Source organism: Otolemur garnettii, unplaced genomic scaffold (assembly GCF_000181295.1).
Source record: "Otolemur garnettii isolate 467f Iridium unplaced genomic scaffold, OtoGar3 scaffold00003, whole genome shotgun sequence".
Classification (NCBI taxonomy): Eukaryota; Metazoa; Chordata; class Mammalia; order Primates; family Galagidae; genus Otolemur; species Otolemur garnettii.
This window is the reverse complement of record NW_003852398.1, coordinates 3,494,855-3,507,095: the sequence shown is the minus strand read 5'-3', so window position 1 is coordinate 3,507,095 and position 12,241 is coordinate 3,494,855. Positions and strand designations below refer to the sequence as shown.

At 47.0% G+C, this 12,241-nt stretch overlaps 1 pseudogene; it reads left to right on the top strand.

Annotated features, from left to right (window-relative positions):
* Positions 1–11,859, top strand: part of LOC100943385 — a 35,843-nt pseudogene extending 23,984 nt beyond the window's left edge.
* The last annotated feature ends 382 nt before the right edge of the window (positions 11,860–12,241 follow it).

Here is a 12,241-nt window from a genome sequence, read left to right as displayed (position 1 = left end):
GTAGAGTTGTGATGATAAGAGGTAGGATAAAAATGAGATCAAGTGATGTGAAGGAGAGAGACCAGAGGGCTTCTTGGAGGAGGTAACATGTGAGGTAGATCTCATGGAGGAGCATCCTAGGGAGAGGGAACAGCATGTACACGCTCCCTGAGCAGGAGGGAGTCCAGCACCTCTTTTCACAGTGAGGAAGCCCGTGTGGCCCGGGCATGGGGAGGAGGGATGGCATGAGACGATATCAGAGAGGAAGGTGCTGCCGAGCAGCTATTTTGTGGTGGTTTTGGAGGCAGGGGAGAGATAGCTGGCCTGATTTGTATGTTATGAGTATCACTGTGCTTTCTGCGTGGAAAATCGACTGAAAGAGTACAAGGCCAGGAGCAGGGTTGATTGTCAGAAAACTACTGCAGCACCCCAGGGTTATCTCCCAATGACAGACGCCACCTTCCACTAGAGGATGAAGGATCCTTTCCTTAGGACAATGTTTCTAGGGTTGTTGCTAATTCTGGACATCGAGTAACCAGGCCTCAGAAGGTCACCTGTGTGTAAGAGTGTGACTTCATGAGCATTAACAGCCCTGCAATAACAAGCTAGTGGGAGTGGGCTTGACACGAGGTGTAGGCAAAGCAAAGCCCCAGTGGAGTGCCGTGTCACAGCGGCTGGCCCGGTTCTGTGAAAGCCTACTGCAGCCCAGGCCAAATTCCATCAAGCCACAGCCTGTGGGAACAAGAGCCCTGCGTAAGGCTGACAGACACCCCAGCTGTGCCCTCAGGCTTAGAAGGAGCCCAGGGCTTTCCTTTCCATCTCCACACTTACGGCAGGAAAGAGGAATCTGCATTTTCCAAACTGTCCTTTCCTCCGTGGCAGCCAGAAGGACCATTCTGAGCTGGTGATCATTTAAACTGGACAGGCGTGAGGGACAGCACTTTTCCTGCTCTTTTACCCTGAACTGCCATCAACAGACTCTAGAGCAGCCCAGCTTTAGAAACTAGCAGGGCAGGGCTCCTAGGAGGGCCGGGTTTAGCCAGACAGACTCCAGCAGGTTGGAGAAGAAACAAAGCAGGTTAACTGACCGAGGAGCAGGAGGGTGTGTAGAAAACCCCGGAGGAAGACAAAGGGGCTCTTCAGCTTCTCACAGGAGAGCCCCCGGGGAACCTGCTGAACGCAGGGGTGGGGGAGGGGCTGCTTGAAGAGGAAGGCGTGGATGACACTCCCAGCAGGTGGGAGCCAGCACAGGTGAGAGACCCTCATCCCCTCATCGAGCCAGATTTTGTAACCCCCCACATTGGAAAAGCAATGGAAGGAATGCAGAAAAGGAGCTGCTTGCCTGGGAGACAGAGCTAATAGGCCAGTTCCATCTGGGCCTCGTGGTGTGGAATTTCCTGTTTCAGGTGCTGACTTCCTAATGAGGCCCTGCTGGGAGGCTGCACCATGGCGGTGTTATCTCTCGCACAGCGATAAACAAGGCAGCCACTGTTTCCTATTCTCTTTTGCGACAGAATCCAAGCTCATCCGTCCTCCTAAGTGATGACCTGTGGCCAACACCCTCCTTTTCCCATCTTACCTAGGCGGGAGGATAATGATGCCGGTTTTCACTGTGCTTTCAGACCTTGGAACACAAAGATAGGCTTTCTTTCCTGCCAGCGATAGGGAAGGGCTGGATGGGAGGGCTTTCCAACAAACGCTTCACCTTCCTCCAGTTGAATAGAAGTAGGGAGGATGAGGAACATGCAGAGGGTAGCCGGCCCTGAAGCTCCTGAGACCAGGCCAACAGGAGCATTCACTGGGAGACTGACTTTGCCCAGTGACCTCTTATCAGAGTTGCTAAGTCACTGGGGCTTTTGTGCTGTGGAACTTGGAAGGAAGGGCTCACCGGCCCAGCCAACCCCAAACCCGGCTCTCTGCCCAGGCACTCCCCATTAGCGTTTACCTGACAGCTGACTGATACCACTTTGGTAAACAGGTCACTGCCAGGCCAAGGTGATGGTGACCTCTGGCGCTGCATGCCACGTGGGATTCTCCCTGGAGACCCTGGCAAAGCGCTTTCACCTGGGTGAGGGCTCTTATTTCCCCTTCCACCATTCTGATTAGTGTTGACCAGAAAAAAAGAAAAAGGAAAAAGATAAAATAACCAACGGAATAGGCAGCCGCTATCCAGACAGACAAAGAGAAGTGAGGACGGGCCTGAGGGAGGTTGGGAGAGGCAGGGGGGAATTGGGCTTCTCTGCCACTGAGATCAATGCAGCTGCCCAGGAAAGGCACTAGAGCTAGAAATAGGCTTGAGCAGACCAGACTCCTGCATTTCTGATGCTTAGAAAGGATCTCTAGTGTGGAGCTGCTTGGAGGCTCTGATTTTGAAAATGCAATTAAATATAGATTTCTTTGGGGCGAGGGTTGGGAAGAGTGTGGGTGGAATATATGTCCGTGCCACAGTGTAATTCAACCTTGAATTTTTCAGTGGACTAATTCATATGCCCAGCAAACATTTTTTGAGCACCTACTGTGTGCCAAGAGGAAAGCACACCCGGATGAAACACACTTTGCCCTCAGAGAAACCCGTGACTGGTGAGGTTGGGATTCCTACTGCTCACGGGACGAGGCAGGAGACATGAATGAATGAAGGCGGCAGGGTGTGAGAGGCTAGGTGGTGTCTGCAAGAATAGAATGCATGTGTCCTCCGAGCAGGGACTGGGGAGCTACTCAGATGTCTGTCACTACGCAGAGTAACTGTTCAGTATGCTATGCCTTATGACTTTTAAGGGAAGCCATGTATTTGGAATTCTATATGAATTTTTTTGCTTTTAAACAAGGTGTGGGCCAAACAAACCTTGTCTGTAGTAGGCCTCTTGGGACCAGGGAAGATCTTACACTAACGTATGATAAAAGCAAAAATAAAAGGGATCTAGGAGCTTATGGAAGCCCTGAGGAGGACATTTAACCCAGCCTGGGGTAGGTTTAGGGCTGTCTTTCCAGGGAGGGTGAACTGAACCTTGAATAATAGCAATGTCGGCCTAAATCATGGCTCAGTAAATCTTGAATACTGGTGGTGTAAATGGTGACAAAAGGTTTGGGAGAGCCATTTCAGGCAGAGTAATAACGTAGCTGGGCACTTGGTGGGAGCCTGCCCAGCTAAAGACCTCATTTGTAACCTGGTAACCAAGGGTGGCCATGGGACCAACAGTGCCTGTCCCACATCCTTAAAAGATGGCATCCCTGTCTCTGCCCTATCCCTTCCTTCTTGCTGATGGGTGTGGTTAGCTGGCAGATTTTGGAGCCGGTGATTAAAGTTCTTTGGCTTCAGCTTCTACAAAATTGAGATAATATCATCTACCCTAACAGGAAAATTTTGAGGATTAATATCAATAAATATTGAGAACAACGCCTGGCACTTATGTGGGCTGCCAGGGCACTGTTTCCTCAACCTCATCCTACTGACGATACGATTTCACAGCACTCGGCAGAGACTGAGCAGGAGGCTGGGTCCTGGTTTGAGATGTGAACTTTTTTTTTTTTGTGAGTCTTACTTTGTCACCCTCGGTAGAGTGCCCTGGTGTCATAGCTCACAGCAACCCCAAATTCTTGGGCTCAAGCAATCGTCTTGCCTCAGCCTCCTGAGTAGCTGGGACTACAGGCGCCCACCACAACTCCCCAGCTATTTTTTTTTTTTGAGACGGAGCCTCAAGCTGTCCCCCTGGGCAGAGTGCCCTGGCATTACAGCTCACAGCAACCTCCAACTCCTGGGCTCAAGCGAGTCTCCTGCCTCCGCCTCCCAAGTAGCTGGGACCACAGGCGCCCGCCACAACGCCCGGCTATTTTTTGGTTGCAGCCGTCATTGTTGTTTGGCGGGTCCGGGCTGGGGAGTCGAACCCGCCACCTTAGGTGTACGTGGCTGGCGCCTTAGCCGGTTGAGCTATAGGCGCTGAGCCAACTCCCAGCTATTTTTAGAGATGGTGTCTCGCTCTGGCTCAGGCTCCTGAGCTCAGGCAATTTACCTGCCTCGCTCTCCCAGAGTGCTGGGATTACAGATGTGAGCACCGCGCCCGGCTTCTTGTCTGTGCTATAGTGCTCTGCATCCCTGATGCAGCAGCCAGGTTTATAGCCTACAAATAAAGTAACTTAGAGGTCAGCTGAGGTTCTTTCTAGCCCATGAGGTGAAATGGCCTCATAATGCCCCAAACGATGACCTGTGAAGCCCAGAGTGATGCTAATCCCCAGACACATAAGGGCTTCTGGGCCTCTCTGCTTTGTGAGCCCAGCTTTCTCTTATTCCAACCTGGCACATGCTGCATTAATGTTCTCCAGTGAACTAGCCCCTTCTCTAGTGAGCAGTGACACCCCGTTACCCATGTGAAGATTGGTACGCTCAGCAGTCTTCACTGAAAGAGGTTTACTGAGTGAGTGCCCCCGTGGAGCAGAACCAACCATCACACAGACTTTGATTTCCCTGCTGGGTGTCACCCACCCCTATGTCTCCCTCCTCCCTGCCCCAGGAGCCATTGTTTCCAGCTGTCTGCATTAGCCATGGAATGTCCCTTGCAGTCTTTTATTTACAGGGTGCATAAGTGATCAAGGACCCCAGCTATGTGTGTGCAAAGGCCATGCCTCCCATGGGCTGCTCCCCATTCCCAGGACTGACCATGGCAGGAATACTAAGGTGGCTATGCCTGGCAGGCATGGAACTCCTCTGATCCTAGACTTTGGCTTAAGGGTGGCCCTGCCACATCTACTGAGATAACATGGCAGTGTAGGAGGCTTCCACCCGAACTTCCTTCCCTCTCCCTTCACTGCCTGACTGCTCTCTTTGCCCTCCTATGCCTTCTATTTCCTCTGGCAGGCATTTCCCTTATTAAAATCCCTCACATTAACCCCCATCTCAACATCTCTTTCTCCAGTAATGACATACAGCCCAAATTTCATGGAAGAGGAGAGACACAGGATTTATTCTTTCACATGTATTCCATCCCAGGAACATTTGCATATGTAAGGAGAACAGTCCCTCACTAAGGGTGGCATTTCAGGTGCAAGGAATATATTTCGGTAATGGGGGAGCTCTCCCAGCCACCCACAAATATAAGGGTCTGCTCCATCCTTACACAACTGGGAAAGCAAGAGTGCAATCCCTGGGACTCGGGCAAGGCCTTGAGCTTTGACTAGGCCTGTTTCAATCTCTTGGAGGAAATGGGTCTGGGTATCTTAGGTACCAGTTGGAATGCTTTGAGCTGAGGTAATAGCAACCTAAATTTATAGGTTTTAAACCAAAAGGAAGATATATGACTCAAGGCAGGGTGTCTCCAAGGCTGGTTAACTCCTCTTTGGTTTTCCATGTTGCCAACCGTTCAGGTTCCTTCCATTGTCCCTCCAGTCTGGGGTCCTAGGCCTATCTGTCCTGCCTCAGGCTGTTCCCTCATGATGCCAATATGGCTGCCACAGCCTAGCCATCAGACTCAAAGGCAACATCGCCCAGAGACAAAAAGGGATTGCCTTATTTTGTGCTTCTCATTCTAAGAGTGAGTAAATTTTCTCCAGAGTCTTGTGGCCTGGCTGTGGGCAGAATCAGGTCACCTGCTATTTGGTATTCTTTGTTATCAAGGGGAATGAGCCTGCATGTTTGGCTTAGACAATTGAGCTTGTGAACAAGTCACCTTGTCTGAGGCATAGAGAGATCTGAATAAGACTAGAGTTCTGTTAGCAGAGATAAAAGTGGGGGACGGCTTTGGGGAGAAGACAACAATGTCTTCTGCAGTCTGCAAGGGTTTGGAAGACGCATTGCTCCACCCCCATTTTTCACGGTTCAAGCTGCTAAGCCTCTTTCTATTTTTGCTGATCTGTCTCTTAGTTTCCTTGTTCTCAAAAGGCAGGAATTTCTTCTTGGTTTTTTGACTGTGATTTAGTATCATGCTGGGAGCTTGTATAGTTCTGATTTCTGTAGTAGCTCATTTGATTGGTGAATTAGCTTTGGGTGGCAAGTGACTGAAATCTTTTGAAGCAATCAGAAGAAGTGAGAGATCTCTTAAAAAAATAACTTTCTATGTGACTTTTACGTTACAGTTGACCTCTAGTTCCCCTTCCAGTTTATTGTCTGACCACAGGAACGCAAGCCAGATCAGCTTTGGTGGCCTGGACTTTGCCCCTGGTATACCACGCACTTTGCAACAAATAAATGGGCCTCAGACCCTCTCTTTGGGGCTCAGAACCTCAATTCAAGAAGTGAGTGGGGCGGGCTAGATTTGGGATGACAAATCACTTCATTTGAGTGATTGAGGCTTCCTGGAACACCATGTTAAGAAGAACTCAGAAGTTCAGCGGGGGAAAATACTGTGATCTATTAGTGATGTCTGCCAAGGGTACAAGAAAGAAGAGCAGTAGCAAACGTTTGTTGACTCTGAGCTAGAGAATCTTGAAGAATCTAGCTCTACTATTCTAGCTCTACTATTCTTTGGATCTAATTTCCTCCTTTGCTATAATTTATACTGAGATTTCTGAGAGGCAGTCTAGTGTGGTTAGGAAATTGGCCTCTCATGGACCTGCTAACTAGGTGATCTTGGGCTTGTATTTTTTCAAGCACAACATTATCTTGCCACTAGGACTCCTCCATGAATGCAAAGTCAGTGACAACAATCTTAGTCTGTATCCTGTTTATAAATGAATGTGTCCTGCTTTGTGATTTTTAGATGGATGCAGATGTAGATACAGATATATACATACACATTGTGTGAATGCAGGTGCATGTAAGGCATATGTATATGCGCATGCATTTGTCTATAAAGCATGCATAATGCATACTAATCCATTTAGTCAGGCATTCAACACATGTATGTTGCAATTCTGCTAGGTGCCAGGCACTGTTTGGGGGCTGGGATACAGTAGGGAGCGAGATGTCCAGTCCTCAAGGAGCTTTGATTCTAGGAGGGGAGTGAGAGAGAGACAATAAACAAATGAGTACATACTATTATGTCAGTGTCATGGAGGGAAATAAAGCAGGATTAGGGAGGGCTGCAGGTGACGGAGAAGGGAAAGTCCCACTTAGGATAAATACAGAAGCCTTTTGGGTGACACTGAGTAGAAACCTGAAGGAGGTAAGGGAGTGAGCTCCATAAAATTCCGACAGAAGAATGTTCCAGGCAGAAGGAACAGCAATTACAAATGCTCTGGGGGAGAGAGGGGGTGAGCTCAGCAGGGCTCCAGAGTGTGTGTGTTTGGGGGAGCGTGCTGCTGGGGAAGAGTCCTGGGCAGGGAGGATGAGGAGGTCAGGAGAGCCAGGGCTGCGAGTCAGCACAGGCTGCCACCAACGGATGCTGCAGACTGGGGCTTAAACAACTGAGAGTCATTTTCGCACAGTTCTGGAGCTGGGAGTCCAAAACTGAGGTGCTGGCAGGGTTGGTTTCTGGTGAGGTCTCCTTCCCTGTCTGGCTGTGCTCTTACCAGGCTTTTGAGCTCTGGTGTCTCTTCCTCTTTTTATTAGGACGCCTATCCAGTCAGATTAAAAACCCACTTTTATAACTTCACTTAACCTTAAGTACCTCCTCAAAGCCCTATCTCTAAATACAGTCACATTGGGAGTTAGGGCTTGAAGAGGTGCATTTTTAGGGTGGGAGGACAATTCAGTCTATCATTCTAGGTCACTCAGGGCTCTACAGGCAGAGAGAAGATGAGGAGTGTATTTTTCAATGGGGACGGAGGCTATTAGAGGGGCTTGGGTTTTAAAAAGATTTTCTGGGTTCTGTGTGGATGGAGAATGTCTAGAAGTAAGGGACACAGCAAGGGTAGAAGCCAGGAGCTGAGTGAAGAGGCCGGTGTAACAACAAAGACCGCAGGTCAGGATGATGCTGGTCGTGTTGGGAGCAGTGAGAAGTGGTCAGAGCTCAGGTGTATTTGGAAGAAGGTGCCAACAAGATGTGGGGATGAATTTTATCTTGGGTAAGAGAAATAAATCTCAGAGAAGATGCCTAGATTATTATTTTTATTGTTTGAGACAGTCTTACTATGTTGCCCTGGGTAGAGTGCCATGACGTCACAGCTCAAAGCAACCTCCAACTCTTGGGATTAAGCGATTCTCTTGCCTCAGCCTCCCAAGTAGCTGGGATGACAGGTGCTTGCCACAGTGCCTGGCTATTTTCTTGTTACAATTGTCACTGTTGTTTAGCTGCCCGGTCCAGGTTCAAACCTGTTAGCCTTGGTGCATGTGGCTGGCACCATAATCACTGTGCTATAGGTGCCAAGCTGATGCCTAGATTCTTGACCTTGAGCCTCTGGTGAGAGGTGAAGCCGTAGACTAGGAAGGGAAGAACTGAGGAGGGGCAGGTAGGATGTCTGCAGACAGCTATGGGGGAGCCCGGAGCTGGAGATACAGGTTAAAGAATATTTACTAATACGCATTTTAGGACTACTCTGTGTCAGAATTACCAAGTAACAGAATTGTCATATAATTCAGTAATTGCACTCTTGCTTTATAGCCTAAGCAACGGTCAGCATTTTATATGTGATGTATCCTTTAATCTTCCTGAAAACATCTGGGACAAGTGACATTATTACTTATTAAATCTAAAACTTTGTTGACTGTATGATGTGCTCTGATTTCAGATATGCTAAAATGTGAAATTGTGCACATTGGAAATGATGAAATGTGGTGATATTATTCCCATTTTTCAGATGAAGAAACTGAGACTTCAGTAGCTTGCCCAGGATCAAAGCTAGTAATTGACAGTTAGGCTTCCTGCTCTTGATTCCTCCTGGTTACTACTCCTTATTACAAATAAAGTGCTTAGCAACGTGAATGGTACATCGTCAGCCTCATGAATGAGGTCCCAATTATCAGCTGTTTAACGCGCTGTATGTTGTCAAAGCAAATGGATTCTGCAATATGCTGTGTGTATCAATAAGACGAGTAAACTTTACAAAGTCAAGGACATATAAATGTTGAAAAGATATTCTTAAGCATAAACAACCTCAATCCTGTACTAATTCAATCTAGCTTGCTGGTAGAGATCAATTAATTTTGCTCAATACTTATCACCCAATCTCACTTGCTTTCCAAGGAACACCAGCTGTTCATAAGTGGAAACACTCAAGTTCAAGGGTGGCTGCTGATGGAGCATGTGACCGTGACTTTGGGGTTTGTCACACATCAGCAGCTGCAGTTTTGAACTTGGTGAAGGGTTATTTCCACCTCCAACAAAGTAAAGGCTACACAGACAGAAACTGCAGGATGAGAGGAATGTGAGCCGTAGGCTTGAGACTTATGTAGTCCCAGTTTCCTCTGAGAAGCCAAAGGTTGCTCTGAACAGGGTCTAAGCAGGGTAAAGTTAGTAGACTTAGATATATTGCTTATTTTGTGACATGTGGAAGTCTTTGTTATGGATTATTTATTTTGGTAATGGGGGTGACTTATGAGCTTGGCAGTTAGTCAAAGGTCTGAAAAATTAGGTGGGTCTTACAAGGACTCAAAAATTCAGACTTGTCAAAACAACAGCAGCAACAACCATCTTCAAACAACCCAACTGAAAATGAGCAAAGGTCTTATTAAATAGACAGTTCTCCGGAGAAGATGTACAAATGGCCAATAAACAGAGGAAAACACGCTCGACATCACTAATCATTCGAGAAACGCAAATCAAAACTACACCCATTACCATGGCTATGACAGGGAGAAAAACAAAGCATCGACAAGGATCTGTGAAAATTAGAATCCTATGGACTGTGGGTCGAATATAACATGGTATAGCCCCTGTAGAAAGTGATATCGCCATTCCTGAAAACTTTAAACATAGAATTATCATATAATTCAGCAATTGCACTTCTGGTTTATAGCCAAAAGACATGAAGGCAGGATCTCAAAGAGTTATTTGTACAGCCATGTACACACCAGCATTATTCACAAAAGCCAAAATGTGTAAACAACACAAACGTCTGTCACCAGATGAGCGGATAAGCAGAATATGATGTAACCATGCAACGGGATATTTTTCAGTCCTTAAACAGGAGTGTCCAACCTCTGGCCTGCGGGTCACATGCTGATTTCGTGAGGACTTTTTTGCTTATCTGTGGTGTCAGATATCACGAAAAGTATGCATGGAACTTTCTTTTGCTAATCAGTTTCTTTAGTGTTTGTGTGTTTAATGTGTGGCCCAAGACAACCCTTAGTCTTCTAATGTGCTGTGGAGACAAAAAAGTTGTACATCTCTGCTTTAAAATGAAGGAAAGGCATGAAATAAGTCAGTCACAAAAGGACAAGCTCTGCACAGTTCCACTCATGCAAGGTATCTGGAGTGGCCAGTTTATAGAGACGGAAAGTAGAATTGTGGTTGCTGGGGCTGGTGGAGAAGGTGAGGGGGAGTTGGTGTTTAATGGGTACAGGTTCAGTTTTGAAAGATGAGGAAGATCTGGAGGTGGATGGTGGTGATGGTCGCACAGCTGCGTGAATATACCTAACGCCACTGAACTGTAGGCTTAAAACTGGCAAAAACAGTAAATTTTATGTTATGCGTATTTAACATTTTGGACGTGTCTATTTAGAATATTTGTTCCCTGTTTCCACGTCACTGCCTGTATACAGTCAGTGCTCAAAGAAATGAATAAATATGAATTATCACTGATGTAAACCAGATGGCCCATGTCTCTTCCACGTGTGCTGACTTGGGGTCATCCTGGATTTAGAACCCAGCCCCCTGGCTGCTATTCACAGAAACGTCCATTCATGTGAGTTTCGCTGAAGAGTTGTGTGATCACATGGCAGGGTCCCATCCCATAGTTCATAGCCAAATCTTAAAGAATCTCATGCAACTACCCAGTAGTGTTCCCCTCTCTGCTCTTTCTCCCTCTGTCTCGCTTCCTACACTGACTCTGCTTCTAGACCGATACAGACTCATACATTTAGGGGCTCCAGCAACAAAGAGCCCTCTGGGAAACAAAGCCTACCCTTGCCAGAAGGCAATATAGGTACCACATTTGTTATCAAACTGTGCCGTTCAGGAATGATATGGGCAACAGTGGGAGGAGCAGGCTGTGGCTAGAAGGGGAAGGCAGATGGTGTGGCAGGGACTCCTACTGCTGCCTGGGCCACCTGCCAGGACAGGTGCAGCAGATGCAACCAGGAGGTCAAAGCATCGTCTATGACTATAACTATGGTGTGCTGAAGATAACTGTGTGCCCATCCCAGTGCTCCCCCTTATCTGAGGAGGACGTATTGTGATACTGCGGCATCAATCTGATAACCAAGACAGCTACTAAGTGACTAACAGAAATCCTGCCAGACACCTGCAGACACAGATCGAGTATGATCCTGTTATCATCTTGATTAATGCTACTTTATGCCAAGCCCAGGCCCAGACATATTCCTTTCAATATGAAAATAATTGTCCATGGGAAACTCTACCTGTTTTGTTTGCTTTCTGAGGTGGTGGCAGCTTCAAGATTCCAACCAGAACCCCGACCGATGACTTGACCAGGTATGCTAAGGAGTAAGATTTCTGTAGAATGTTTGCCATTGCTTCTTCGGAACAAACTGCCTTTTTTAATTTGCATTTTTACTTCCCTATGAATAGAATAGCCCATGTGAAAAAGAAAAAAAGTCCACCTTGGTTTTGCTGCTGAAAGCATTATTATTATGGAGCCACAGAAAACTCTTGCCGACTTTACCTGTCACTTGCGAACATGGCTACTCACTTCCATGCCTCAAACTCATTAAAATATTTGACTTTACATCAAATGTTCAGGCAAATTAGAAGGACCCTAAACATCAACCGAAAGCTGTCCTTGTTGGCGGTCTTGAGTGGTTTACTGCTGGAAATCACTGTGGTCTACTTCCTCCAGAGGATGGATTGGGACATTGGAAGTAACTGTGCCGTCTACAAATCTCAAGACTTCTGAAGAGTTTTCTTCTTTCCTATTTGTGGCCTGACCAGCTGCATCTGAAAAAGAGAAGACATGTAATACATAAACCAAGCTCTTCATTTCTGATGAGTCAAATGAAGCAAAGATTGGAAAGCCTTCCTGCCTTCACTGATGGTAGCAGCGGACCCCCGACCTCACCCGTGTACCCCCATACACACATCCAGGAAACAACCGTCCATGCATGGATGCTCACGGAAACACTCAGACACAAGGACTGTCGCTGCAGGGACTGACACATGCAGCAGGCACAGGTTTCTGTTACAGACAACCCCAGGTTAGCACTTCTAAGGCATGTGCAATGGAAGATTTAGATTTCATTCCTCAGACATGTTTATATCTTTTTGATTTAAATATCATT